We start from the raw sequence: 27,367 nt of genomic DNA on the forward strand, positions 1-27,367 counted from the left end.
TTTATTACATATCAGCCGGACTATTGTAACTCCTTATATGTTGGAGTTAGTCGGACCTGCGTTGCAAGACTGCAGTTGATCTGTAAGCTGCAGCTCGTCTTCTGAAAGACGTGAACATGATGCATGCATGATTGCCTGTCTTCACTGGCTCCCTGTTCACTTCAGAGTTGATTTTAAAATTTTATTTATGACTTTCAATGCCCTGAATGGGCACACTCCTGGTTATTTGTCTGACCTTATGCAGCCTTATGCGCCCTCTTAGCCAAACCAAGGCCTAGGCTGGTTCACAGAGGCGAGCGTTTGGGGTCGTAACGCCTAAACTGTGGAATAATCTACCCCTACACATCAGACAGGGTCCTACTGTCAATCTTTTTAAATCTCATCTTAAAACACATTTGTATTCACTGGCTTTTAATACAGTATGAGAGTTATTTGGTGTTTGGTACTAATATTATAAGTTATATGGTACTAGTTATTTTGTATTTCTGTACAGCACTTGGGTCAACGTTGCTGTTGTAATTAAATGTGCTATATAAATAAATAAACTATAAATGGCATCTTTAATGACTTTAACAAAATAGAATTGCACAGGTCTGAATTTATTTAACACTTTCTCTCCTCCACAGAAGCCAAAATATATGCATATACTCACTTAAACCTTTTAATGAGAGCTGAAAGGTTCTACAATGTGTTTTAACTTGATGAGGGCAAGGCCTTTTAACCTTTCGTTAGTCATGATGATTGGCTACAGCTAGTAGTTCTCTTTATAAGATAAAAAGGATTTGTTTGACAGCGCACACTCCTCTGACCAACTTAGTCAGGAACTTAGTGAAGATCTAAGAAGGGGAATAGATTACGAAGGTCTCTCTGAGGCATTTCTAGACAACCTTGGATTCCAAGATCATCAGATCAAATAACTGTAAACGGTCACCTTCAACTGTTTAGGATTTGTGGGAATAACCAAAGAACCACCAAGGCTCAAACCTGCAATGAACTGGAAACTGTCAGAGAATGGGTGTATAGCACAAGCACAACGCAGGTCATAATATTTGTAAGATAATCCATTAAATAATGCTTCCCAAAGGTGTAACACCACAGACGGGCCCGGGTATACCAGCGTAGCTGCCCGTGTCGTCACCTGTCATGCACCTGTCTGATTCTGCTGTAAAACTGAACTTTTAACACGAGAGCCTGTAGGTGTGACTCAATTTTGGAGGCAGCCTCAAGTGGCCATTAGAGGAACTGCAGCTTGAGACGATCTATGGTTTTACAACACATCGTCATCCCAACACCTAACATGTCAGTATGTTACGCGTTGGAAATGATAACTCTGGGTTTTAGGAATGAACTTCAGTAAATCCAATCCTTCTTTTGCCTTCAACCCCAATTGTTTACCTGCATGCAACAAATTCCTGCTCAAACATCACTGTGCAATAACCCACGAGCTTCAAATTAAAACCAGAAAACTCGTAGTATTTAAAAGCCTTGCCTATTTCTACAGATGCTGCATGTTCAAATGCAGATACGTGTTACTGGAGCTTATAACAGCTCCAACCAAGATTATTATAACTAAAACCAGGACTACACTTCAATATAACAGCTTACCTAATAACATTTTCTACTTGTACTACACTAAAATGTGTCATTAATGTGCACACAAAACAACAGATGTGAGATTGGTGTTATGAAAAAATTGTGTTTGTGTAATACACATGTCCTCTTTCATGTAGCCTGAGAGCTTCATAAACAGGTACAAACCGCAGACAGATGTCACCAGCTGCTTTATGCGGTCTCATTATGAAGCCTCGAGCTGAGTGTGAAACACACACATGCTCTGTGTAATTCCCATTTCTGACTGAATCACTTAATTTTTACCCAAATTTTGCAAATGGACTTTTTTCCCTGAGTATAATCCAAAGCGAGTTACTGAGCCGAGGTCAAATCGAAGGTCCGCTTTTCTCAGTCACTTTTAATTCAATTCAATTCAATTTTATTTATATAGTAGGGGTGGGTTTTTATAATCGATTTATCGATTAAAATCGATTCTGGCTTGGATAACGTAAAATCGATTCATTAAAATCCTGAATCGATTTTTTAATATAAATTTATTTTGCCCGAAATGCCAGAATCTCTGGTGAAACCTCACAAAATTTCAACAACCACCAAACAGCTAAGACAGTAAATGAGAGCAGGAACACAGATTCTGCACAAAGACGTAAACACACAGCACAACCCGCCGATCAGAATCAGTTAATGTCACCTTTCTCACAGTCGGGGCTGAAAGCCGACAGCTCGCTGATTCTGATCTGTCGGCGGGTCGCGCTTTGTGTTCACGCCCTTTATGCGCTGATTCTAAAGCTGTTAGTTTGATGTCTCTCCAAACAATATTGACCGAACCAGCAGCAAAAGAAGATCCAAACTATGCTTCACATAAACATCGTCATGAACTCACTCTGACTTTTACTGTTTTGCTTCGACCACGATGCACAGCTCTCTCTCTCTGTACTGTTTTCTGCATTATTCGCTTGCTTGTTACGCACAAGTCTACCGTTGTTTACAGCGCTGTCAGCCAACGTTTTTTTTCGTTTTATATACTTCTGAAAAGAAAACCTAATTTCTGCCGTTCAATACTGAACAAATTTAAACTTTTTAAAATTATGCAAAATGCAAAACGATTAGCCATGTCTCTAATAAAACCGCTGTAACTTCAGAGGTAACGTTCATATGTTCATTAATGGTTTTCTTTCGTTTTTGATGTACTGCAGAATATTTGTATAAAATCCCAGAACAGGAAAATCACCTTCATGTTTTTCTGTGTTTTATCTTCAGCTGCTTTGACACAAAGGCATCTGCTGTGATGCTCACACCTTTGATAATGTGTCAGCTTCCTTTTTCTAGATACAAAAATATGTAAATGTACTGATCTGAATTATAATATTTCTGACTGTCAAAATTTCCCAGATTCAAATCGAATCTAATCGAATTGAATTGAATTAAATCGATACGTGGATCGAATCGATTCGGGACCTTGGGAATCGGAATTGAATCGATTCTAGAAATCAGTGACGATACCCAGCCCTATTATATAGCGCCAAATCACAACAAAAGTCGCCTCAAGGTGCTTCATAGATACAGAGAAAAACCCAACAATCATATGACCCCCTATGAGCAAGCACTTTGGCGACAGCGGGAAGGAAAAACTCCCTTTTAACAGGAAGAAACCTCCGGCAGAACCAGGCTCAGGGAGGGGCGGGGCCATCTGCTGTGATTGGTTGGGGTACTTTTACAGCCCTGGAAGTCTTTTGCAACCACAGAATGCAGCTTTTCAACACATCCTTATCTTTCAAACTATCTGTGGGACAAAAACCGAACCATAAATCACGTTTCACACTGATGATTGCTTCATGCATTTTCTATGAAAAAAACGATAATTAAGTGTCTATCTCACTGCTGTCTGGACTTCTATAACATTTCAACACACTTAACTCCATCTCGTTTAGTGTGACCTGTTGAAATAATGTAGCCTCATTTCTACGTCGAAGATGAAAAGATGGAAAATTAAATGTAATGAGTGGGAGTGGATGGAGGGGTCACGTCTGAAGATCAAAAAGAGCTGAATGCACTTTGGTTAACCTTCCTGCAGAGACTCGGCGGCTATGTGGAGTGATCGGCACGTTCTAATCATTACAAGCCCTTCACTATCTCTGACGCTCTCTCGGACGATTACAGCATGTTGTCAAACATATGCACGGAGGGGATGGCAGACATCCGGCGGGGGGGTTGTCCAGCCCGCTCAGCCGCTGAGTTGTGACAGGTGCCGGTGGCGATGGCTCAGAATAACTATCTTTGTTGTAGCTCGTCTTGCCCCACCCGGAAACCCCTTCAACATTTGTAGCCGAGCTTGACTTTCCCCTAATGGTCCCCAGAGGGAGGCCGGTGGATTTGAATATGTATGCGAGGAGCAGCTTGTGTGGCTTTATGTGGATGCTCATTTGGCTCTCTTGCTATAAGATGTCGGGTCTTGTCAGTTAAGAAAAATGAAGAGGAAAAGGAAGGCGGGGGGAGAGGAGCAGGAGGAGGAGATGTTATTTAGAGCAGTTGGTGGCAGTCGGGTGGCAAAGCCCTCTGCCCCGACTCATCCTCCTGCTCACTCACGAGAAAAGCATCTTTTTGTTGAATGGGCTTGAGCTGGGCGGGGCGTTCGTTAAATTTTAATTTCTGAATGCATACGTGTGTGTGTGGAGGGGGTGACATCAAAGATAAGACAAAAGGGACGTGATGTGCATACATGTTTTCTTTACTCTCAAGTGGTCTTACACGCACTAAGACATGGAAAGTAAATTATTCTTCTCTCTGCAGAGCTCGTTTCAAAGCAGCCTGTGCAGTCCTCTGAAAACCCTCGAGGTGATTCGTTGCTCTGAGCCAGGATACACAGCCAGCGTGAAAACTGGCATCGGTTCCCTTCAATAACACACAGTCTGTAATTTTCCATTTTGGCCGACTCGAATGTGTTTTATTTATGATAAAAATGAGGTGGCGGCAGACTTTTTCCAGCGTGTTTACAGGTACAGCTGCTCACCTGAATACTGTGTGGATTATTTCAGAGTAGGCGTGTTGGGAGATTGTGGAAAGTTTAATCGATGTAGCTGCTGTGTGTTTGTTTCGGAAACGGTCTCACTTCTGGATTTATGAGTTGTTTGGGGAGAGATTTGTTTTGGTGGAGAGACTCGGGATTAGTTCCTCTTTTACTAGAGGAGGAGGGTGTATTATGATCCGTTTAAAAGTACAAAAACCACAAAAACCTCACTGTAAAAACGCTCTGCCTGAAGTAAAAACATCGTTTGGCCTTATATAAGTATGGAAATAGGTTTGTGTGTTATTACTGTGTGGCATATGCAATAATGTGTAAGCAGGCGTAGCTTTTAGCTGTTTTACAAGCAGAAAAATCACTTTTGGTAATGAATTCATCTTCGTCTTGTGACTTTTTTCACTGTAACAATTCGACCCTGAAAATGATGTAAGTGAAAGAACATTTAAGTAAAGCAGGAACAGATTTTTTTAAATAAATCTAAATATTTGTGGTGATTCATTTTCTGCAATACTGTGAGGAAGTTTATGAATAACAAGGTTTTTACACACTCTTTTACTGTGTGTGCAAACTGGGAATATATGAGAGGTTGTAATTATGATGCATAGTTTGCAGATGGCTTTTAACACCTAAGTGTCTATTTTTGTTTTGGGATCCTCCCTGTACCTTTCAGCATACAGGTTGCCTGCTGAGCTATTCCCACACCCAAAAGTATCATTCCTTTATTTAATGTAAAAATGATACCTTGACAGACAGTTGTCCTGTCAGGGTGTCACATGAGAGAGAAACATGAAGGTGCAACTCCCCACTCCAACCACCCCCAAGAAAGGCCAGCAAAAGGCAACTGAAGCAGCAATTTATTTGACTTCGGACATGAGCTGTGCCCAAAACAACAAACAAAAAGGTTTCTAGTGTTCTAAAGCTTCCCTATTAAAACAAAAGCAAATAAAAGACAATTTTCTAACCTATGCTCCAAAAACATGAGAAAAAGGGTCGACAAAAAAAGGGCTTCTCACTCCTACTTAATCTGCTGCAGTGCTCACTATATACAGTGAATACCAAAATTACAAGCAAAGTTTAAACAACTATATACAAAGGCGCTCTTAACTCACACAGGGTATCTCAGTAACTGACAGCAAAACACTACAGCTTGGGCTTTACACACAAAAAGCTCAAAAACATGGACAATGAGCTGGCACTTTGTTGGTGGTGGAAAGAGATGGGCAGTAACGTTACTTGTAACGCGTTACTGTAATCCAATTACTTTTTTCAGGTAACAGTAAAGTAAGGGATTACTATTGCAAAAACGGTAATTAGATTACCGTTACTTTCACGTAGGAACGCTGCGTTACTGCGTTACTAAAACCGTGATTTTTGCGAGAATGTCTCATGACAGTGACGTAAGCGAGTGCGACGTTCGTGACAACAGCTGTGTGCAGATCAACAATGGATCATATATGGAGTGCAGAGAGAGTATGAGCGTGCAGCGTTTAAAGCGTGGAAGTACTGACCTTACTTTGAGTTTGATTCCATAAAAAGTGACAAAAACATTAGTGTCCGTTGTGCGTGGGAAGAAAACTTCTTTTTACAGCGAAAAACCCTAAACTTCCAAACAAGCAGCGAGTAGCTACGACGTAATGGGAAACTCACAGAGAAACTCGCGGATTCTTCCACTGACCGCGGCACACCTGCACCAGGGTAACCCTCCGCCTACCCCACTCCTGCTTTACAGGTGAAAATAGAGCAACAGGACCGCTAGTCTTTGACTTTATTTATTTTCTGCTGTGTTTTACTTGCATCTATTTGAAAGACTGAGTGTAAACACAAAAAATATTTTATTTTATGTGCTGGAATGTGCAGAAAATAGGTTTAAATGTTAAACTAATTTCTTCCAGTCAGAGAATGTTGCAGATAATTTAATGTTTGCTTGATGCATAAAGTTAAAAGATTAAAACTAATAAAACAAGTTTTAAAAAGAGACTTTTCCATTTGATTACATTTTGTATGATGATTATGCAGAAAAAGTAGAATTGGGCTGAAAGATCTATCGCTTTAACATCTAAAAAGTAACTAACTAACTAAGTAATTAATTACTTTTGAAAATAAGTAATCAGTAAAGTAACAGGATTACTTTTTTGGGGAAGTAATCAGTAATTAGTAACTGATTACTTTTTTCAAGTAACTTGACCAACACTGGTGGTGGAGGAGTCAAAGAGAGGGCGAGGTGGCCGTCTGCTGGAGGTTAAGTACTGGGGGTGATCAACCAACTATCCAATCCCAGGACAGGAACAAACTCCACCCAACGACTCAGCAGGCACACCCAGGTGTCCCCCCCCCTGAGAGAGAGGAAAGGGAAAACCTACAGCCATCCTCTGGTGGGAGGAGTCACGCATAAATCACAAACACTGAATCATAACAGTTTGCAGTGCAGTAAAAATGAGTGCAGGTGCAGGCTTTTATCATTTGCCCTGATGATGCCCATTTAGTGATACTTGACATAATTTTGAGTTTATTTATTTTTATGCATGTGAATATAGAATATGGGTAGCATTCATTCATTTTTTAGTACAATTATTCTAAATGTTAAATGATAAATTTTAGTCGAATAAAGTATTTAATTTTTGGTTTTCAAAGAAATATATACTTGTACATGTATTCAAATTGTTAGATATTTAAAGTACCTAAAAATTCTAGGATATTTTATTTATATAGCACTAAATATCAGTCACCTCAAGGTGCTACAATAATAGAGTGATATTTAGATTCCATGTATATCTTTCCCTATTTCCCTACGTGTTGTGTTGTGTTGTCAATCCAAACAATGGCAGCAGGAAATAGTTCTATATCACCTTATTACAATTCTTCAGTAATTTTAAAAAATACCTTCTCTGTAGTTTTTTTGAAGAAAACCTAAATATAAACATAACAGCTGAGCGAAGCGCACTCAGCAGTGGGGTGCCACAGGGTTCTATACTCGGCCCCTTTCTGTTTTTAAACAAAACTAAAGCACCGTCATTCTCCCTGTTCATTCCTTAAAGTCCATTTTTGTGAACAACACATTTATACACAGGCTTTGCCTCTTCTTCAGTCTGACCTCTAATTATCTCTTCGTAATCACAGACTTGTTTTAAAGGCAGACAAGACCAAGTACACGGTGCCAGCGACAGCTCCCCCATTAAAACCACAGTATCTCCACAGTCCTGAGTCATATAAAGCAAACTGTTATTTGTGATTCACATTCAACATTAGGCTGAAAAACAAAAGTTTTTAAAGTCTTGCACATAATCAAAGACTGTTTGTTCTTTTGCAAATATAAAACCTTTCTGCTGCACGTCGCAGCACTTTCCACTTTAACACTAACAGCTTGACAAAAAGATCTTAAGCTATTCATTTCTAAAGTTTTAGCTTTCAGTTTCCAATCTGCCTCACATCAAGTGTCTGCTTAACCTTGGATGCTGCTTATGTAAAAACCTTGGCAGAGCTGTTCTTCAGATTCCCTGCAAAGTACAGTCCTTCACACCTTGTTTTTCCCTTTTTCATTTGATGTTTTCTATGCCACTCTTCACTGTTTTTATTATTACGACCTCGCATTAATGGTGTTTGATGATGTTTTCTTTGTCTGATTATTATGCTCTCATTTTCTCTGCACTCTGAAAATGTGATCTCAGACTACCTGATTAAACAAAGATTTAATATGAATAATAACATGGTAATATCTTACTGCAGCCGCCGAGGCTCTGAGCTGCGTGCACACCAGCACAGGCATCGTGTTACTTCTGAGATTTTTGCAGTTTGTTTTGCTCTACAGCAGCGCAGAAAACACAGCAGTTTGCTCTCAATTAATGCAAATAATATGTTCTTTTCTACCCTGCTGATGCTCGCTTTAATTAGACCCCTTCTCCAAATGCACAGAGGAGGAAGATGCTTCTTAGCTGCAGCCATTGATCTGCTAAGCCAGTGTGACTAAATTTGGGTCAGCATATTTGCCAGTGTAGGGGTGTGCAATTACACCAACATTTCTGCTCTCTTATGCGTTTTCAGTGCAGAGAGGGCACGCTCTGGGTGTTTGTTACCGAGCTGCGTGTTTGTTTGGCCTGCGGTGTATGGAAATAAGATGAAAAGAGGATCATTTGGCCTCCGGGCATGGAGGGATACCTAAAGCTCCTGTTTCCACTGGGAGGATTTAGCACCTGGCTCAACTCATATCACTGTTTTTAACTCCCATTCACAAACAACAATAGGAGGTCAGTGAGAAAACACAGAGCTGATACCTACGACGCACTTTACATCTCTTCAAGCGCTCAAATCGACTGTGAGCTTTCTAAGATGCTCCAGAGACGGACCTGTCCGCTGTTATTATAACTGCTGGCAAATCTCCAGTTTGGCTGAGGCCTCTGTGTGAAGTCAGCAGTTATTTTGGGGACCTTGAGCTCGTGACCCGTGCGAAAGGCATTTTACGATGCTGTCGATGGCTCCCAACCCTTTGAAGACTGCAGGAGAATGTTAATAAAGTGGTGCTGCGGCAGTCTCAGTAATGTGACCGCTGTAAAAGAAACGAGAGGAACAACAAGAGTCTCATATTATCTTTAGTGTTTTTCACTAGTTTTTGTTTTTTAATTTTTTTAATTGAATTTGAAGGGAGCAATTCAGTTTAGTTTTTATTAAATTTACTGTTTGCTTTATTTGGGTTTCATTATAATGTAGGGGTGTTTATTTAAGGAGTTGTAAGTGTGTAAGGTTAAAGCAGGATTTGGCAGGTGAAGGAATCCCATGATCCAGTGTAGCAGCACGGAGGGAACAATGAGACGAACTACCAAAATGATTTTTGTTTTCGTCTTTTTGACAGGCTCTGATCAGCTTACCTGACATTTGCTGATCTTTCTGGATTTGGCTAACTGCATCCTACAATATATAAGCAGATGTTACGTGATCTGCAGTGGCTGCTTTCCAACGCGTGGCCAGTGCAAAGCTAGCATAAAGGTGACATTTGGCATCATCAAAGAGCATCATCTGCTTAGATTCAATCCCTTGTGAGCACAGTGAGCACGGATACCACATGCTGCCCATCACAAGGCTATGCTCCATTACTGTAAACTACCAAGCTCTGTGATTCGTATATATATACCAATCTGTATGTTTTCATGTTTATGCCATCACTAAAGTTTGATATTTTAACCTGGCACCTATATGGACTGGCTCACTTTGGGACTCAGCCTCAAGTGGCCCCTAGAGGAACAGCAGGATTGGATTTCATTTTCTCCTGTCTCATTCTTCCTGTTAAAAGGGAGATTTTACTTCCCACTATCGTCAATTTCTTACTCATTTTGGTTTGCCCGATCGTTGGGGTTTTCTCTCTTATTGTAGGGTCCATCCATCCATCCCATCCATTCGCTACTGCTTATCCTTTTCAGGGTTGTGGGGGGTGCTGGAGCCTATCCCAGCTGTCATAGGGCGAGAGGCGGGGTACACCCTGGACAGGTCGCCAGTCTGTCGCAGGGCTAACACACAAGGACAGACAACCATTCACACTCACATTCACTCGCACATTCACACCTAGTGGCAATTTGGATTATCCAATTAACCTATCCCCACAAACTGCATGTCTTTGGACGGTGGGAGGAAGCCGGAACCCGGAGGGAACCCACGCAAACACGGGGAGAACATGCAAACTCCACACAGAAAGACCCCGGCCTGATGGTTTATTGTAGGGTCTTTACCTTAAAATATAAAATGCCTTGAGGCAACTAATGTTGTGTAATTTTGCGCCATATGAATGCGCCACTTCGTCCCATTCATGCATTAAGCTGTACCTCTGGACCATTTTTTTTACTGCTCGTGTCTTTTGGAGCACTGAATTTGATCGTCCAGGATGTCTGCACTCTGCTAAGTGAAATTCTGCTACTTAAGCACTTAAGGCAAGGTATCTGTGTCTTGCCTATACAAGCAGATGATACATGAGCTCTCATGGCTGCTGTCCAATGCTGAACTAGTTGAAAGCTAAAAAAGTGACACATAAAGAGCATCATCTGCTTTGCTGCCTTTGAACCGACCTTCAGCAAGCAGCCTGCCCAGCCAACATAGTGCATTGCTGTAAACATTACCATAATACTGATTTTGTAATATAGCTGTTGGATTTATTACCGTTTTTATGAAATGTCACTTGCTGAGACGTCCTTACCTTTGAAGACGATCTTTTCTCTTCCTGTCACATTTCTCCATGTCTGAGAGTGAAGTGAAGTTCACACATTTACATTTTTTTTCTCCCTGGAAAATAAATCAACTTTACAGATCCTGTGCCAGAATGGCAACGAGCCAGGTTCTGCGTTTGGTGGTTAGAGCTGTTAGAAACGTTGCATTTGAAAATGACCTGCTACCTTCTGTAGCACCGAGCCCCTCAAACTTTAGAGGGTGGCTGCTGCCTTGCTTCCCAAAAAGCTAATACTTTTCTCCTTAACCCTTTAAGACCTACCATAGAACCAAGTCCGCCAGAGCTTATATTATATTTTTACATGCTGTGGAGCCATTTTTGGGAGCATTTCAAGTTGCTATACATCAATACAACCATTATAGCCCAAATTTTAAAAATATGTCTGCATTAAGTGCATAGTAATTACATAAATTGCAAAAAAGTGCAATAAACTACAAAAAAATTTAAAATCGTTTTTGCTTTTTTAACATATATTTCTAGTTAGAGAAATTTAAGAGGCTTATCCCTCAAAACTGTAAATACAAAAAAGTTGCACAAAATATTTTCCCACCACAGGAAATTTATTTTAAGCGTCTTCATAGTTTTATTTTTGAAATACACCAATTTTTATATACTGCAGGAAAAACGAAAATAAATATTATAGTGCAAATTTGCAAAAAAGCAGCATGTGCATCAAAATAAACTATTTCCAGCAGCAATATGAGTCCTAAGCATCCCAGAAACGACACAGAAAGTCATAAAGTCAAACATAACTTTTAAAAACACCAGTATAGGCTCATGAGGCCCTGATGGTAAAAAAAAACTACATTTCCGCAAAATGACGTCACTTCCGGTTTCGGCCAGGACATGGAGGACATGCGATAGTTCACCGCTGATGGACTAGGAAGTGTTACAAACAGCTGATCGGATCGGCAAAGCGTGTTTCTGGAATATTATGTTTTTGTTGCTGCAAGTGATTTTTATGCAGTTTTTGCAAAGCTATATGTGGAAGGAAACTGTGACCGAGGACAAGCTGATGGCATAAGATGTAAGTACAACTCCTCAGGTTTCAGAAGCAAAAAAAATGATTGCGCTAGCTTAAGTGGTTCCGAGCTAATGGGATTTAAAAATAGTTACGCAACCGGCTTTAAAGGGTTAATAACAAAGGTTATAACTTTTACTTATGTTTAAAAAGCAGTAGTTCGCTATTTTGCAAAACCCTTACTTAACACAAAACAACCTTTAACCTCCTCTCCAGCATCATTTTTTATATAATACATTAGCATCAGGGCCGCTACATGTTTAAAAAGACATCTGTCTTTAAGCCCCAGTTATAAGTTTTACGGTGCAAAGAAGACAACAAGGTCTCCTCACACACTCACAGTGTTGAACACATTGACAACAACTGCATTTTAAAAGCAAACTACTGTTTCAGTTATTTTCAGTCATTTTTCAGCTTTAGATGAAAGCTCGGTATGAATCTCACCTCTGTATGTTGAGTGCGAGGCTGAAATCGGGGTATAATTAGCCCCGGCTTAGCACAGAGACTGTAAACAGGAGGAAACAGCCAGCCTCAATCTGTCAAAGTGGAAAAATACACCAATAAAGCTCGAGCTCATTAGGCCCCCAGTGACACTGTGACCTTTGTGCTTTCACTACGCTCCGTAGCAGGCGAGGGATGTCAATGAGATCAATGAATCCATAAATAAAAACGCAGCCAATTCCTTCCTGTTGGGCTAATATGGATTTTGGGTTGCGGACGTCTGCTGTGAGTTTACCGGACGCTTGTCCATTTTAAAGTGAATCCCCAATTAGGAAATAGCTAATGACTTCCAGCAGTCACCTGACGTGAAGCGTCGCTCAGTCAGGCTTCAGCGCTCGAAGCGACGAGGAAACCTTTCCTTTCAGTTTTGACTTTTAATGTAAAATTCTGCAGCATTTTGTGAACCCAGCAAACGTTTTTATCTCTCTCGGTGCTGTTTTCACGAGCATTTAAGAAAATCACACAGCTCAGGTTTTGATTTTTGTCTCTGATACCAAACGCAAATTCTCATTTTTGCCTTAAAGCTGAAGTGAGGCCAAATAAAAGAGCTGAAATGTGTTAATTATTGAGCTTTAGAGGTTCTGGCATGTGTGTTTTCTCACTGCGGTCACAGCCCAGTTAGCAGCTTTGAGGAGTGAAACATTTTCCTCTCACATATCTGAGCCCATAAGGAAACAGGCTTAGTGCGTCTGCTGGAAACAACCAACAACAATACTGCTGCCTCTGTGCGGCGTGGGCGTTAAATCCTCCTTCATTTGCTTCGGCTTTTGAACTCGCTCATGCACACTGACAGCAAACTATGTCGGAAATAATGACACAGATGCATAGAAATACTTCTTCTTTGTCATAAAATAGTAGTGTGTATATATATATATGTGTGGTCTATTTTTATAGTAGTTTATATCAGATACATCACCAGTAATCCCTCTGTGATGTAGTGCCTGACATGCTGTGTGTGTTTCAATAAGCCTTTTAAATTAAACGTTAAAGTGGGAATGATCAATAAGTGAAAACAACTTGCAAACCCCCCTCCCGGCTTCATGTTTGGCTTCTTTTATTTACTATTCTGGTTCGTTTCCTGCAGATAAAAGCGAAAAAGCTCATTCTTAGAGTCAGGATACGGAGCTCAGTCATTCAGGGGGAGCTCAGAGTAAAGCTGCTGAGGTGGTTTAGACGTCTAATCAAGACGCCTCCCAGGTGAGGCATGTCACAGGAGAGGAGACACTGGGGCTGGATCTGGACCTGCTGGAGAGATTGTGTCTCTGGGGTGGTTTGGGAACACCACAGTGTCCTCGCAGAAACTGGAGGTGGTCTCGGGAGAGGGAGGTGTGGCGATCCAAAACTTTGTCTTCCTGTCACATAATAAAATGCCACCTGCGCCTTCCCGTTATGTCCAAGGTGTCTTTTTGTGTCAGTGCTGTGATTCAGTAGTAACTGCAGAGCCTGTGTTAGGAGATAAAAGTCACACTCACGGACGTAGTTCATATCCATTTGTGTCCTGTGTGTTTTGCACTTTGATTGATTTCCTTCTTTTTTCAGCGCCTAGATTTAGTTAAGTAGCTCAGCTACTTGATTAGGTTTGGAAGAAGTTTGCAGGTGCAGTAAAAGATGCATTTTCTGCTGAGTCAGCTGCTCCTGTGACAGCGACTGAGGAACTGAAACAAAGTCAGGAGAGCAGAAAGAAAAGGAATTGCATTATTGTCCTCCAATGGAAGCTTCAGTCAGGAAAAAACAATTTAATAAATGTTTGGCTGCAAACAGGAGAAGAACAGCGGTGAGCACACTGGAGCACTTGGCAACCATCTTGGCACCACCACCTTACAAAGTCAAGCCCTCATTTAAATTAATTGGGAGAGAACTACAACTTTTATTTTGATAGTCACCATGTAGTATGATTATTTTTTATTGCTTCAGATTTGTGGTGGCTTTGCCCCAAAATATGATTTCAAAAACCTTTTCTCTGCAGGCGATACTTCTGCACCACATGCAGTTTTATACCATCACAGTTTCACGAAGGACTCAATCCACAAACTCATCACACTGAAATCCACACGCTAGCTATGATATGGATACAATACAATACAACTTTATTTGTACAGCACATTTAAAAGACCAGTGGTACACCAAAGTGCTTTACAATAAAAACAGGAAAATTAAGACAATAAATAAAAGACTATTAACAAAGTACCACATATGTCATCAGGTTAAGGGCACTAATTATACAACAATAAAAGGGAATATAAGAACAAAGTTACTAAGAACAGATATAGCTAAAAGATAAAGTACATAAATAAGAAATTGAACCAAATATAAAACAGGGACGCTAACTAGATGGAAAAGCTATGTTGAATAAATGAGTTTTTAAACGGGATTTAAAAGATAAAACGATACAACGAGTGTAGAAAAATACTCATTCTTAGATTGTACGTTTCCCAGTTCAGCCTTTGATCCGATGTTCGTTTTATCTAAAAAGAGCCAAGCAGCTAATTTAGTTCTGTGCAGAATTCACAAACACATCCATCAGAACATTTTTAACCTACTTTATTCATCCACATAACACAGCAAACATAAAAAAGTGCAAGATGTGCACAAAGATTCAGACATACGTTCTTAAATCAGTCCTCAACTCCAGTTCCTGCTTACAAAGAGAAAACAAACCTCCCTCTATTGTATATATAATTCAAGTTTAATGTATTATTATTACCAACACGCACACAAAAACACCATAATAGCATCATTTAAAAAACGTCTCATAATGAGCCAGTGGCTCGTGCACATTTGCTTAACATGCAGCCTCAGTATGAGACACAAATCTATGAGAGGGTTTTGTCAGGAAAGGGCAATCAATGCAAATATTGCGAAGGGAGGAGCAGCTGCAGAGAAGGTGTCTATATACATATATTGAACTTTATGCACTTCAAAATCCAAAAGAAGCTCTGCAAACATAATTTCTTTCTACAAGTTAAAAACAAAAAGGTCATCAGGGGTGAAGTAAACAGTGCTGTGCTGCTGTTTACTTCACAAAAATCCAAATTTGGTCGTTTTTCTTATTTTTAATATTCGTAAACCAAAACTATTCCAGGTTTCAACATTAACCGTCTCCTTCTTCTCGCACGTGTCAGAGAAACATTCAGAAACAAATCAAAGAGTTTATTCATTCTGTGTGACGGGGAAACATTTGCCAGTTGTGTATTTCAGCTTCTCGCACATACACGCTGCTGAAACAACACAAATTTTCCTATAAACGTAGCAGATAATAACAGAGCCGGGCATTAAATCCACCGTAATGTGCCTGTGCCGTAAAGCTCCCCTCACCTCTTCTCATGCAACTTGTCGAGCGATGCCAAGAAATTATCCCGAGCTACTTAATTCCCTTATTGCATAAGAAATGCCTCCTGTGTTACTGAGGTTTAACAGTCATAAATCACTCTGTGGTCCAGTGCCAGAAAGAATTCATTTCAAGGTCATGCTGCTTAATTTGAAAGCTCCACCATTTCTACCTTTAATCTCTTGGCTCTGCGTGAAGGTGACGTCTCAGCGCGGTCGCTTTTTCTTTCTGCTTTTACACACTAAATCTTTGTTTTTGTTAATGTGCATTGTTTTTTTTCACAAAGTGACTTTATTGCTTTGACTTTAATAAATTCAGATTATGTGTGACCAAGTACCCCGGAGGAAAGTTGTGCACTCATGCAGTGCCATGTAAAGAAGCTTTGTTATAAAAGAAAACGTGTCTTTAATGAGAAGATTTTGTTTGACTGTGCAGTGAAAACGTGCAAAAAAAGCAAAAAATCAGATTTTTACAGGGATGAAATCACTGATAACCTGTTGTTTATGTGTCCACATCTCAGTAAAGGCTTACTTAAAAATATAAAAACTATGAATTATGTGCACGGTCAGTCCATTAGGCAACTTTGTCGGTCTTAACTTTTGACATTGACGTAATCGTCCACAGACAGATTTTAAAGCTCTCTAGGATATTGCATTTGGGGTTTAGGGAATATCACAAGCTAGGTAATCTTGATTGGGGATGACAGTCCCTTTACACTGTCAACATCCTATTTTTAACCAGGTCATTGCACATTGTTGCCCTCAGGCAACCCAATCCGATTTTATCTCTTCCCCTCCCCGGACATTTACGATTATTAAAACATGCATTTAGGATTATCAGCCTCCCTCTCAGGTGTCCGCATGCACACTGACGGGAACGCGTTTGATGTTTGTTATTTCTGTTTGCCTTCATCTTTCATCTTTTTAGCTTATCTCGAGGATGGAGCTTATAGAGGGGCTGAAAAATAAAGCTTATATTTATGTGCTTAAGACTGCAGTTCCTCTAATGGCCACTTGAGGCTTGCTGTGAAAGCAGGTTAGTGGCTTGTAGTCACATGGGTGTGGGTCAAATTGAGAGGTGTGCCTACCTGTAGTTTTCTTCATCTCTGCTCTGCTAAAAGTGGGATTTAGTAGGTTTTTAAACCTAAAATCTGTAAACTAAATATTAAATAAATACGATGTGATTTGTTTCATAAGTTCCAGTAAGAAAGATTAAATAAGATGTACTTTATCACAAAAGCTCCTCTGGAGCTTCAATTAAATAGGGTAGTTCAATAAAATATAATATATGACAACACAGAATATCTGAATAAGATAAGAAAAATAAACTTGGCCAGCTGTATCCTGCTCTGTACACTCAAAAAAATAATTCATTGGATGAACGTAATTTTATCTTGCCACTTATATTCCATCTAAAATCATGTTATATTAATCCATCTTGGTTGTGTTGTGTCAACACAATATATGTGTGTAGGTTTAACATAATATTAACATTAGCATTCAATTAATTTGACTTTTGTTCAGTCAACATGTTTGTACCACATTAGTCTAATTAGATTTATTTAAATTCATCTTATATTGTTTAAACACTTTGGCACAATAAAAGTCAGTCTTGTTACATGCACAAGATCCAAACTTGTAATTTGAACGAAATAATTCCATGTTTCCATGGTGAACGTAATCAAATCATGTAGCATCTGCATGAAATCCAGCAACTTAATTTGTTCTTGTTGAGATGACAGGATACAATCTAGTAAGTTGCTGGATTTCATGCAGATGCTACATGATTTGATTACGTTCACCATGGAAACATGGAATTATTTCGTTCAAATTACAAGTTTGGATCTTGTGCATGTAACAACCACCCAATTTCATTTTTTTTGAGTGTATAAGCAGATGTTATATGATGATGCTATCGTGGCTGCTTTTCAGCCTAAAGCGAGAATAAAGGTGAAGCTAAAAAGCATCATCAGCTTAAATTCAATCCCTTAAACTAACGTAACAGCGTGCATGGATGCCGCATGTTGCTTTGCACCAGTCTAACATAACTGACCACTCATAACCCTGCTAACTTTAAACCTGAACAAAAAGGCGAGTTGCACAAGAATTGCCTGGTGTGCAGATGTTACGAGGGGCCTGTGTATTCACAGGGGTCCTGACCTCTGTAAACACTGTCTTGATGCCTTCATAGGCTCAGCCACTCGTTTCAGGTCATATTGAATAAGTCATGAAGTCCATTTGGGAACTTATCATCATTATTAGTCTGAAACGAAGGAGACCTCCATCTCCAATGAGCATGCAGCGTCCAATAAAAGTGTTTGCCTCTGGGCTTTGTGACGGGAGCTCACCAACCAAAGAACGATGCCACGGGGGCTACGTCCATCTTTTATGCCGTTAATGATTTCCGTTAATGTCTGCCTTTGGGTGTCTACTAGTCCTCCTTCACCTTCGATCACCCGACTGGATGTTTTTGGCATCGATGCCTTTTCGAGCATTTTAAATTGAATTATCTGACAAATGCTATGTCTTAGATATTGTTCTGAGTTCTTTTGTGACCTCCTGGGTGAGTCATCAATGGACTCCTGGAGTAATTTAGTAATCCGGCCACTCTTGGGAATATTCACCGCTGTTCCAGGTTTTCTCTGTTTGTGGATAATGGCTCTCACCACGGAGTCTCAAAGCCTTGGAGATGGCTTTGTAACTAGGGCTGCTCAATTAATCGAATTTTAATCACGATTACGATCTGGGCTTTCAACGATCATTAAAAATGACTGAGCCGATTATTAGCCCCGCCCTCGTGCTTTACTCTCGCGCTGCTCCGTGTGGCAAATCGAGCGCACCTCTCTGCATTTCGAACACGTGTCACAACAATTAAGAGCAGCGGTCTCCAACCTTTTTTGCGCCATGAACTGGTTTATGCCCGACAATATTTTCACGGACCGGCCTTTAAGGTGTCGCGGATAAATACAACAAAATAAAACTAGTACCGGTACCGAAAAAAAGAAGATTTATTCATAACACACGTGAAAAGACCCAGAAAAACCGAGTAAACGATAAAAACGATAACAATATAACGCTGAAAACCGATAAAAACCCTGAAAACTATACATTTCACACCTGAGCCTCAACTCTCGTGGCCCGGTACCAAACGACTCACGAGGCCCGGGGGTTGGGGACCGCTGATTAAGAGGACCCGAGGGAAGCTCGGAAAGCTAAGCAGAAGTTATTTGGAGAGGAGAGTGACTGCTGTTGGTTGAAAAGAGGTAAAAAAAACTTGAGTGGTGTGGAAACATTATGGGTTCTGAGTCAGACGTGGATCAAGTAGACACAGTGTGTAAACTTTGCTACAGTGTCGTAGCTGCACCACAGAGCAACACTGCAAAGTTCACTAAACATAGATGTTTACATTTTTCATTTCTTTTTTATATTGCAAACATTTGCACTGTTATCAGTATTTGCACATTATTTTATATTATTTTTTGACAATCTTTAAAGTCATTATTCAACACATTGTTATTGTTAAATAAATATCGTCAAATAATCGAGATCTCAATTTCAGTGAAAATAAGCGTGATTATCATTTTTGCCATAATCGAGCAGCCCTAGTTGTAACTCTTTCCAGACTGACAGATGTCAGCGACAAGGTTATTATCGTTAACGAAAACTAACAAAAACTAACGAAATAACGAAAACTAGAAGTGAAAAAACATTTTCGTTAACGGAAATAAAAATAAAAACAAAAAAAGGAAAACTATCTAAAACTATAATGAGTGTTCACAAAACTAACTAAAATTAACTGAATTTATAGCAAAAATGTGTTTAGTTTTCATTGATGTGTGCGTGTCATACAAGAGTCAAGGGTGAAAATGAAGTTTAGTTTCCAGATTTTTTTCTTGCTGTGTCTCATTATGCCAGCAGGTGGCAGCACGTTAGTCGAGTCGTCTGTGTTGCTGCTCCGTCCACCTGCAGAATCATGTCAGGAAAAGTCGGGAGCCAGAGTCCAATTTGGGATTACTTTGAATATGACTGTGTTTTGGATAAAGCAAGTGTCTTTTAGTGGAAACAGACAAATTATGAGGGACATTTCTAAAGGGAAAAAAATCCCACAAACCTTAAAGTGCACTTGAAAAGCTCACACAAGAAGGCTAACCTAGCTTACCTAAAACAGAAGCTAACCCCAGGCAAGGCAGCGTGATGCATCCCGAGACAACAGGACGGGGATATCTACACAACTGTGTGAGTCAATTACCTTCAAAAAGTTTATCAATTCACTTGAACCAAAATTACGAACACCCGGTGCTGCAAGAGTTAATAGTCTCATTGGGGCCAAGATATACATTTTATAGTTGCCTGGTATCAATGGTTGTTCATCTGCCTTTATTTATTTATTTAAAGAACCCATAGGTGGGAATGTGAGTTGTCTGTCTCTGCGTGTTAGCCCTGCGACAGACAGGCGACCTGTCCAGGGTGCAGTATGGTAGCTGGAATAGCAACATACCCAAGGATGAGCAGAATGACTGATATGATGAAACTGGGATTTTGTTACACTTAATTATTGCAAACACAACTAAAACTATAACTGAAACTAATCAAAACTAAACTGAAACTAAGGAGTTTCAAAAAATAAAAACTAAACTAAACTAGCAAACAATTGGTAAAAACTAATTAAAACTGATATAAAATTGAAAATCTGAAGTCAAAACTAAATAAAAATAAAAACTAATGAAAATTGCAAAACTATTAAAACCCTGGTCAGCAATGTGCTGCTTTTTGAGAACTTTTCACTTTGTCAGAGAGGTTCAATTTAAGCGATTTCTTGATCCAACATTTGTAGCAGTTATAAAGTCTGCATGTAATTACTGAAATTAAACTCACAGTTAATTTCATGATAACATGGTGGCGATTAGTTTGTCACATAAGGCCAGGTAATAAAAGGGCCTTAATGAATGAAATCATCATTTAAACTTGTTATCTTTGTCTGATATTTAGATTTGTGTGATGATCTGAAATCTAAAAGTGTGACAAATATGCAAAAAACTGAGAAATCAGGAAAGAGGCGAGTGCTTTTTCACTGTAGTGCACATGTGATGTGTGATCTTAGTGGAAAGAAGAAAAGTTCCATTGTTTATGGATGCTGACAGCTTTCTGACGTTCAGTCTGAACAACAAAAAGTCCACTGTCACTGAAAAAGGTATCCAATGACCCTCGGAAGCGACCCGCTCCGAGATCGGGGTCAGCCCTGTCCATAAAAGTCTGGAAAATGTTTTGAAATGGGAGAAGTGACACGCGCATACGTGACTTCACTGCCAATTACCGCCCGACGGAAAGTCTGACCTGAAGATCGAGCTGCGGTCCCTAACAGCGCCCTAACGTGATTACGTGGCAGGCGGCATATCTAACGTCATTTCAACCGTGATAATCATCAAATTAACTGAACCACACGCGTGCGTTTCAACATTTGATTCACACACTCGCAGCTCCCCTGCAGGTAGCCCCGCATGTCAAACACCCACTCTAAAAAGAGTTTCCCTTCAACTTGAAACGGCCTCGTTTGAGGTCTCTCAGTTCCACGATGTCCCACTTGACGGATTTCATTTCCGTCATCTTTAGAGATAATAAATGTGAAATGACAAATGTGAAATTTGTTCCAGATTTACCGTGTCCTGTGCTGTGACACGGCGGGCCTGAGTGGAAAAATGTAATTTTACTCATCATTTGTCAGTGCCTCCATATCAACACCCCCTCCACCCACACACACACACACACACACACACCAGTCACTTTGTATTATCCGCAATGTGGAGAAATCATTATTTGGGACTCGCTTTTGATTTTTACCCTCAAGTGACCGAGACTGAGTGACAGTCTTTGTGCTTCTCATTTCTGGAGTGTTTCCTTCATCTGTGACAGATACTCTAAATTAATCTGATGCACTTATTTTGTTTCTGTTTTACTTCCATCCATCCAGTTACATCCACTTCAGGATTATGGGGCCTTACCCCAGCAGTCATAGAGCAGAGGGATTCAAACCCAGCATCATCATGCTGTGAGGCAGCAGTGCTACCCACTACACCACCGCGCTGCCCTTATTTCCCCTTTGTTTGTGTCCCTGAACACTTTTATTTCTCTCATACAGACTTGTGTCTGTGCAAAATCAACACGTTCCCCCTTTAAATGGGTGAAAACGTCTGAATTTGGATTCTGGCATCAGTTTGATGCTCACTCCAAGTCTTGCACATCGAACATGTTTACACTTCATTGTTGTTATTTTTTAACATGTTATTGTGTGTTTTGTGTTCTCTCTGGGTACCCAAAAACACACAGCATCATCAAGCACCACAGCCACCCAGCACACCAGCTGTTCTCCTTGTTACCATCTGGCAGACGTTACTGTTAGGGCGACTTTACCCAGATGGATTTAGTGGCAGAAACACACACGAGCACAGGATAGTAGTAATGCAAATTTATATACAATGATAGGGAATATTTACAAGGGAAGGGGCTATATACAGTGACAGGTAAAAATGTGCACGGAGAGCAGCGCTGAAAGGATGAGACGGAGCCGAGGTATGCGGGTGGACCGATGACGCACCGGAATTACCTGAAAACGAGGGACAAACCAAGTTACAGAGTACGTCGATAGCCGAGAGTTAAACTAAAAGTGGACGAGGAGAGTTGGAGAGCTTACTTGCAACACAGACATACAGCTGTAGCAGTGATCACAGCCTGGTACGAAGTAACTCTCCGTCACGGATCCAAAGAAGCCAACACACAGAAAACTAGGCAGGCGAGCAGGCAGCGGGACAGGCTAGAACAAAGGAGAAGCAGGCAGGTGATGGATCCTAAAAACATGCAGCTCAATCACGTGGAATCAACAGATTCAGCTTGCAGCAACACGTTACCACTTATGAAAACGACAATACTCCGACACCAGACGTCCGAGATTCAGCTCCATAAAAGCGCTCACTGATGACGTCCGATGCGCCGCAGGTGTGCCGGAATGCCATCAAGCCCCGGCCCGCCTACCTGTGCCAAGAAGGGAAACAAAACCCAAAAACACCTACCCACCACCTCCTAACAGTTACAGGAGTCTGTCTGCTCGGACTACAAGACTTAAAAACAGTTTTTACCACCAACACCTCAACCACAATATTTAAACACACACAGGATGCAGACGCTGTCCTACAGTTTGACAGATACATACTGCACTCTGCACTGGTCACGTATTTTTAAAAGTATTTAAATAGAAATAAAAACCCTTACTCTGTGCAGTCCTGCACTAACTGACACACAAACTGTGCTGTTCAGTTTGTACTGCTGCTCACTCCTGACACTTTATCTCATTTAAGATTTCTTTTTCTGTTTATACAAGTGTGCACATATATTTAGACTTAGTCTATTAAAATTTTTTACTATATTTGTTGCTGTGTTTTATAAATATTGTGTTTTTTTACTGTACTATACTGCTGAGTGACTGTCTTCTGCTCGTCAAATGAACTGAAACTGCTTCTAAAGTGTTAGCCCTGCAATTGGTTGGTGTCCTGTCCAGGGTGGACCCCACCTTTTGCCCTACGACAGCTGGGACAGTCTTCAGCCCCACAGCAGTTAAGAAATTGGACGGATGGATTAATAATTGTCATTAAAACCAGCTTTCATGTGTTCATATGCCATCTTGTCCTGGCTGATGAGTTTGGACACCATATATCTGCTGCAGACACAAAACACGCTTCTTGTTTAACTACTTTACTTTCAGATTCGTGCTTTTGCAAAAAAAACGTGACAGCTGGTGTCCTTGAACACAAACAGTTTTTCATAACTGTCTCACATTTTCTTCTGTGAGACTCAGCTGTGCAGCGTGCTCGTGTCATTTCAACATCGAAATGTAGACGAGCCGAACCTCTGACAGTCATTACAGTCGGGCTCTCTGTGTGGGCTCTCGCTCATTAGTTGGTCTGGAGTGGTTGAATCGAAGGCAGCTTCTCAATCCGCCTTTATTGGCCTGAGCTGAAGAACTTCTGAATAAAAAGTGAAACATGTTCAAGAGCCTAAAAGTTTCAAGGCCTTTAAAGTGAGCGGATCCTGAAGTGAGACCCAAAAGAGAGAGATTTCCTTTCAAATGGCTTTATTGTACAGACTAGAGATGGACCGATCCGATATTACGTATCGGTATCGGTCCGATACTGACCCAAATTACTGGATCGGATATCGGCGAGAAATAAAAAATGTAATCCGATCCATTAAAGATCAAAAAAGCACCTCACAAAACTTGCTACGCGGCGTAACTCGGCTCATAACCGTAGCACGTAGCAGCAGTGTGCATCACGTGATAGAGCGGCTGTGTGTATTTGTAGCCTTGCTAGCAAACCAGCATTTCATCTCTGAGGAAGTTATCTCAGAGAGAAGTAAAGCAAGTGTGTAAGTTCATCTCTGAATGTCTGTAAAGCATTCCAGCGTTAAGCTTAACAACCGATATATGGAGCGACTGCCTCTCTCTCTCTCTCTCTCTCTCTCTCTCCTGCTGCTACTTCAATCTTGAAACTGCTTAATGATCAGCTGATCGGCTTTTCTGTCGCGAGTCCGTCTCTCTTCTTTGTTTTTGGCCCACTTCTCACCAGAAAGAGGAAACCAGCGGCTGAACAACAGCAGCATGTTTAAGCTTGATAAGCTGTTGTTAGAATTTATTTAATATTACTTTCTACACCAGGATCTTTTTCTACGTAGCTGACGGCTGGTAACTGTGCAGGGGCGGATCTAGCAAAGTTTAGCCAGGGGGGCTGATAGGGCATGAACAGGGAAAAGGGGGCACAAAGACATACTTTTCTTTCTTAGTCTCATTTAAAATGTCTAGTTTTTAATAAATAATTATCTGACTCTTACACCCAAAGTTTTAATCTTGTGTAAAATATATAGAAGTCCATTACTGTATATAGTAACTGTTAAGTCTAATATACCCTAGTAAGCTATAGTACTTTTTCCTTTGGGAAGATACCATCTGTGCAGTCTGCAATTCTGTTGAAGAAAGATGTTGAATCTATTTAATTATTCTTGAAAAATAATTTATTTTTGTGCATTTTTCCCCCTGCATCAAATGAAATTTGATTACATCGATTAAGCATCATGAGGTGGAGGGTGGTTCCCTATTTATTTATTTTTTTGCTGGGAGTTTGCAACCCTATTAGTTAGGTTGCTTAAAATTTCTTCTAAGTACTCTTTAAAATACCAGAATAGGGAGGATGGAGCAGGTTTAACTTTATTAGATTGATCAGTGTTGCTGAACTATGACATATTTTGGACGCAGTGTATTTTTTACATACAGGTATAACAGAGTAGCTTTAGTGTTGTTATTTATTTAAACTTGAGTATAAACTTATACAAAATGCAGCAAGATATTAAAAAACGTTTTGTTGATTAAAACTATATCGGATTCATATCGGTATCGGCAGATATCCAAATTTATGATATCGGTATCGGACATAAAAAAGTGGTATCGTGCCATCTCTAGTACAGACTAAACAGAGTAAATGATGAACAGGGAGGGTGCAGGGAACAGAGCCTCAACATGGGAGGATAACTCTGAGAGAGAAGGAGAGTCAGTCCTGACAGAATCGGACGCTGAGCTGTTCATGAAATGTTTCAGGACGTGATAGTCAGACTTGGTCAGGATGTTTATTTGGGAAGAGTGAGCCAAATGTGAGAGACCGGGACTCCACCTGCAGATGGAGCTCAGATGAGTCCAGCTCGAGAGATTTAGAGAGATGTTAAAGCACAACAGATGACCAGTGCAGGACCATGACAAGCAGAAGTCTGGCTGCTGTTCACTCAACCATCTTAGTCCATAATCGGCGCCTCTCTTCTGTTTCTAAATCCAAACATCTCGTTGCGGATGTGTAATTGTTCGTGTCCAGGAGCAACTGGATTAAAGCAGGAGGCAGAGATGATTCAGCAACACGATAAAACAAACCGAACATTTCTGAAGTGGCACGTAGGACTGCACAGTTTGGGCTTTCAGCTAAACCTGTAAACTTAAACAGATCAAACTTTATTCTCTTTATTTAAAGCGTTTCAGGGCTTAAAGTTTGCATAATGATCTCAGACTGCTGTCACCTGCACCTTCGCACTCCTTTGGCCTGAACACCTTGGGGAGCAGATGGGTTGCTCATTAAATTCTTCAGTTTTTCTTACGCATCACTTCAGAGATAATTGTCTAAATTATTATTTACTCAGCTTGTCATATTATTGCATATTTTTATTCCCACCACAAAGAAAAAACAACCACTTAAATATCCTCGACCTCCGTGTGTGTGTGCAATTCTTGAGTATTTATGACTATATCCACTTTGACCTTTGACCTATTTTAATCTGAAATCGTTTTGAGTGAAAAGTATGATCCTCATTATGTATTTAATTTTTTATTTTTATCTCTGACCCATTTAATTTTACATATGTGTGAATAGTATCATTATTATTTACCAAATAATCCTCAATTTTGCAAACATTAGACCAAAGCAAAGCTATTTTATTTTGTATATTATTAATAGTCACTTTATTTTAGGGCACATGGATGCTTCGTATATTTTAGAAATGCCATAACACATAGATTGTTGACATGTCTGTGCTGACATTGCATCAGGAGTTCTCCACATGCAGCTCGTTTGACTGTGCGAGCAGTGGGAGACGGCGAGCACCTGCACCCTTCAGTGCCTTTCTCGTGACTGTAGGATGGGCTAATTGGCTTGGAATACACAAGTCCGCAGGGCTCTGCGGGACACATATCAAAGACGGATCCACATAGGAGACAGGAAACAGGGAAGCAACTGGAAAGTACTTTATTTTCCGAATATCTGCCAGAGTAGAACTGGCTGTGGAATTCGCTGATTGGCTAACCGTGGTAGACCCTTCTCAGTAAATTGAGAAGCTCCCTAGAGCCCAGCTGCTGCTGCTGCTGCTGCTGCTGGCCCGTCTTCCACTGTGTTCGAATCTGCTCGTTACAACTTACCCCCCGGGGAGCGCTTTGTGTCTATTTTTTCTGCATGAATCTGTATTTCAATAAGTGATTTTCCAGTTTCCATTTTAAAGTTTTAAATAGTATTAAAACTGTAATTCAAGAGTACAGTTCTGTCCTCAGCTCCAGCGTCTGAAACAAGGTTATTATCGTTAACGAAAACTAACGAAATAACGAAAACTAGAAGTGAAAAAACATTTTCGTTAACGGAAATAAAAATAAAAACAAAAGAAGGAAAACTAACTAAAACTATAATGAGTGTTCACAAAACTTACTAAAATTAACTGAATTTATAGCAAAAATGTGTTTAGTTTTCATTGATGTGTGCGTGTCATACAATAGCCAAGGGTGAAAATGGTTTAAAATGGAAAGTTTAGTTTCCAGATTTTTTTCTTGCTGTGTCTCATTATGCCAGCAGGTGGCAGCACGTTAGTCGAGTCGTCTGTGTCGCTGCTCCGTCCACGCGCAGAATCATGTCAGGAAAAGTCGGAAGAAAGCGCCAGAGTCCAATTTGGGATTACTTTGAATATGACTGTGTTTTGGATAAAGCAAGTGTCTTGCAGTGGAAACAGACAAATTATGAGGGACATTTCTAAAGGGAAAAAAATCCCACAAACCTTAAAGTGCACTTGAAAAGCTCACACAAGAAGGCTAACCTAGCTTAGCTTGAGAAGGTAAGGGAGCACACTCAACCCTCATCCCCAGAAACAGAAGCTAACC

The 27,367-nt window shown here is 40.3% G+C and overlaps 1 protein-coding gene across 2 annotated transcripts in view; it reads left to right on the plus strand.

Annotated features, from left to right (window-relative positions):
* The window catches only part of LOC146512238 (corticotropin-releasing factor receptor 1), a 124,660-nt gene that overhangs the window by 28,957 nt on the left and 68,336 nt on the right, over positions 1 to 27,367 (plus strand). The window lies entirely within an intron of this gene.

Source organism: Neolamprologus multifasciatus, chromosome 8 (genome assembly GCF_963576455.1).
Source record: "Neolamprologus multifasciatus chromosome 8, fNeoMul1.2, whole genome shotgun sequence".
NCBI classification, from domain to species: Eukaryota; Metazoa; Chordata; class Actinopteri; order Cichliformes; family Cichlidae; genus Neolamprologus; species Neolamprologus multifasciatus.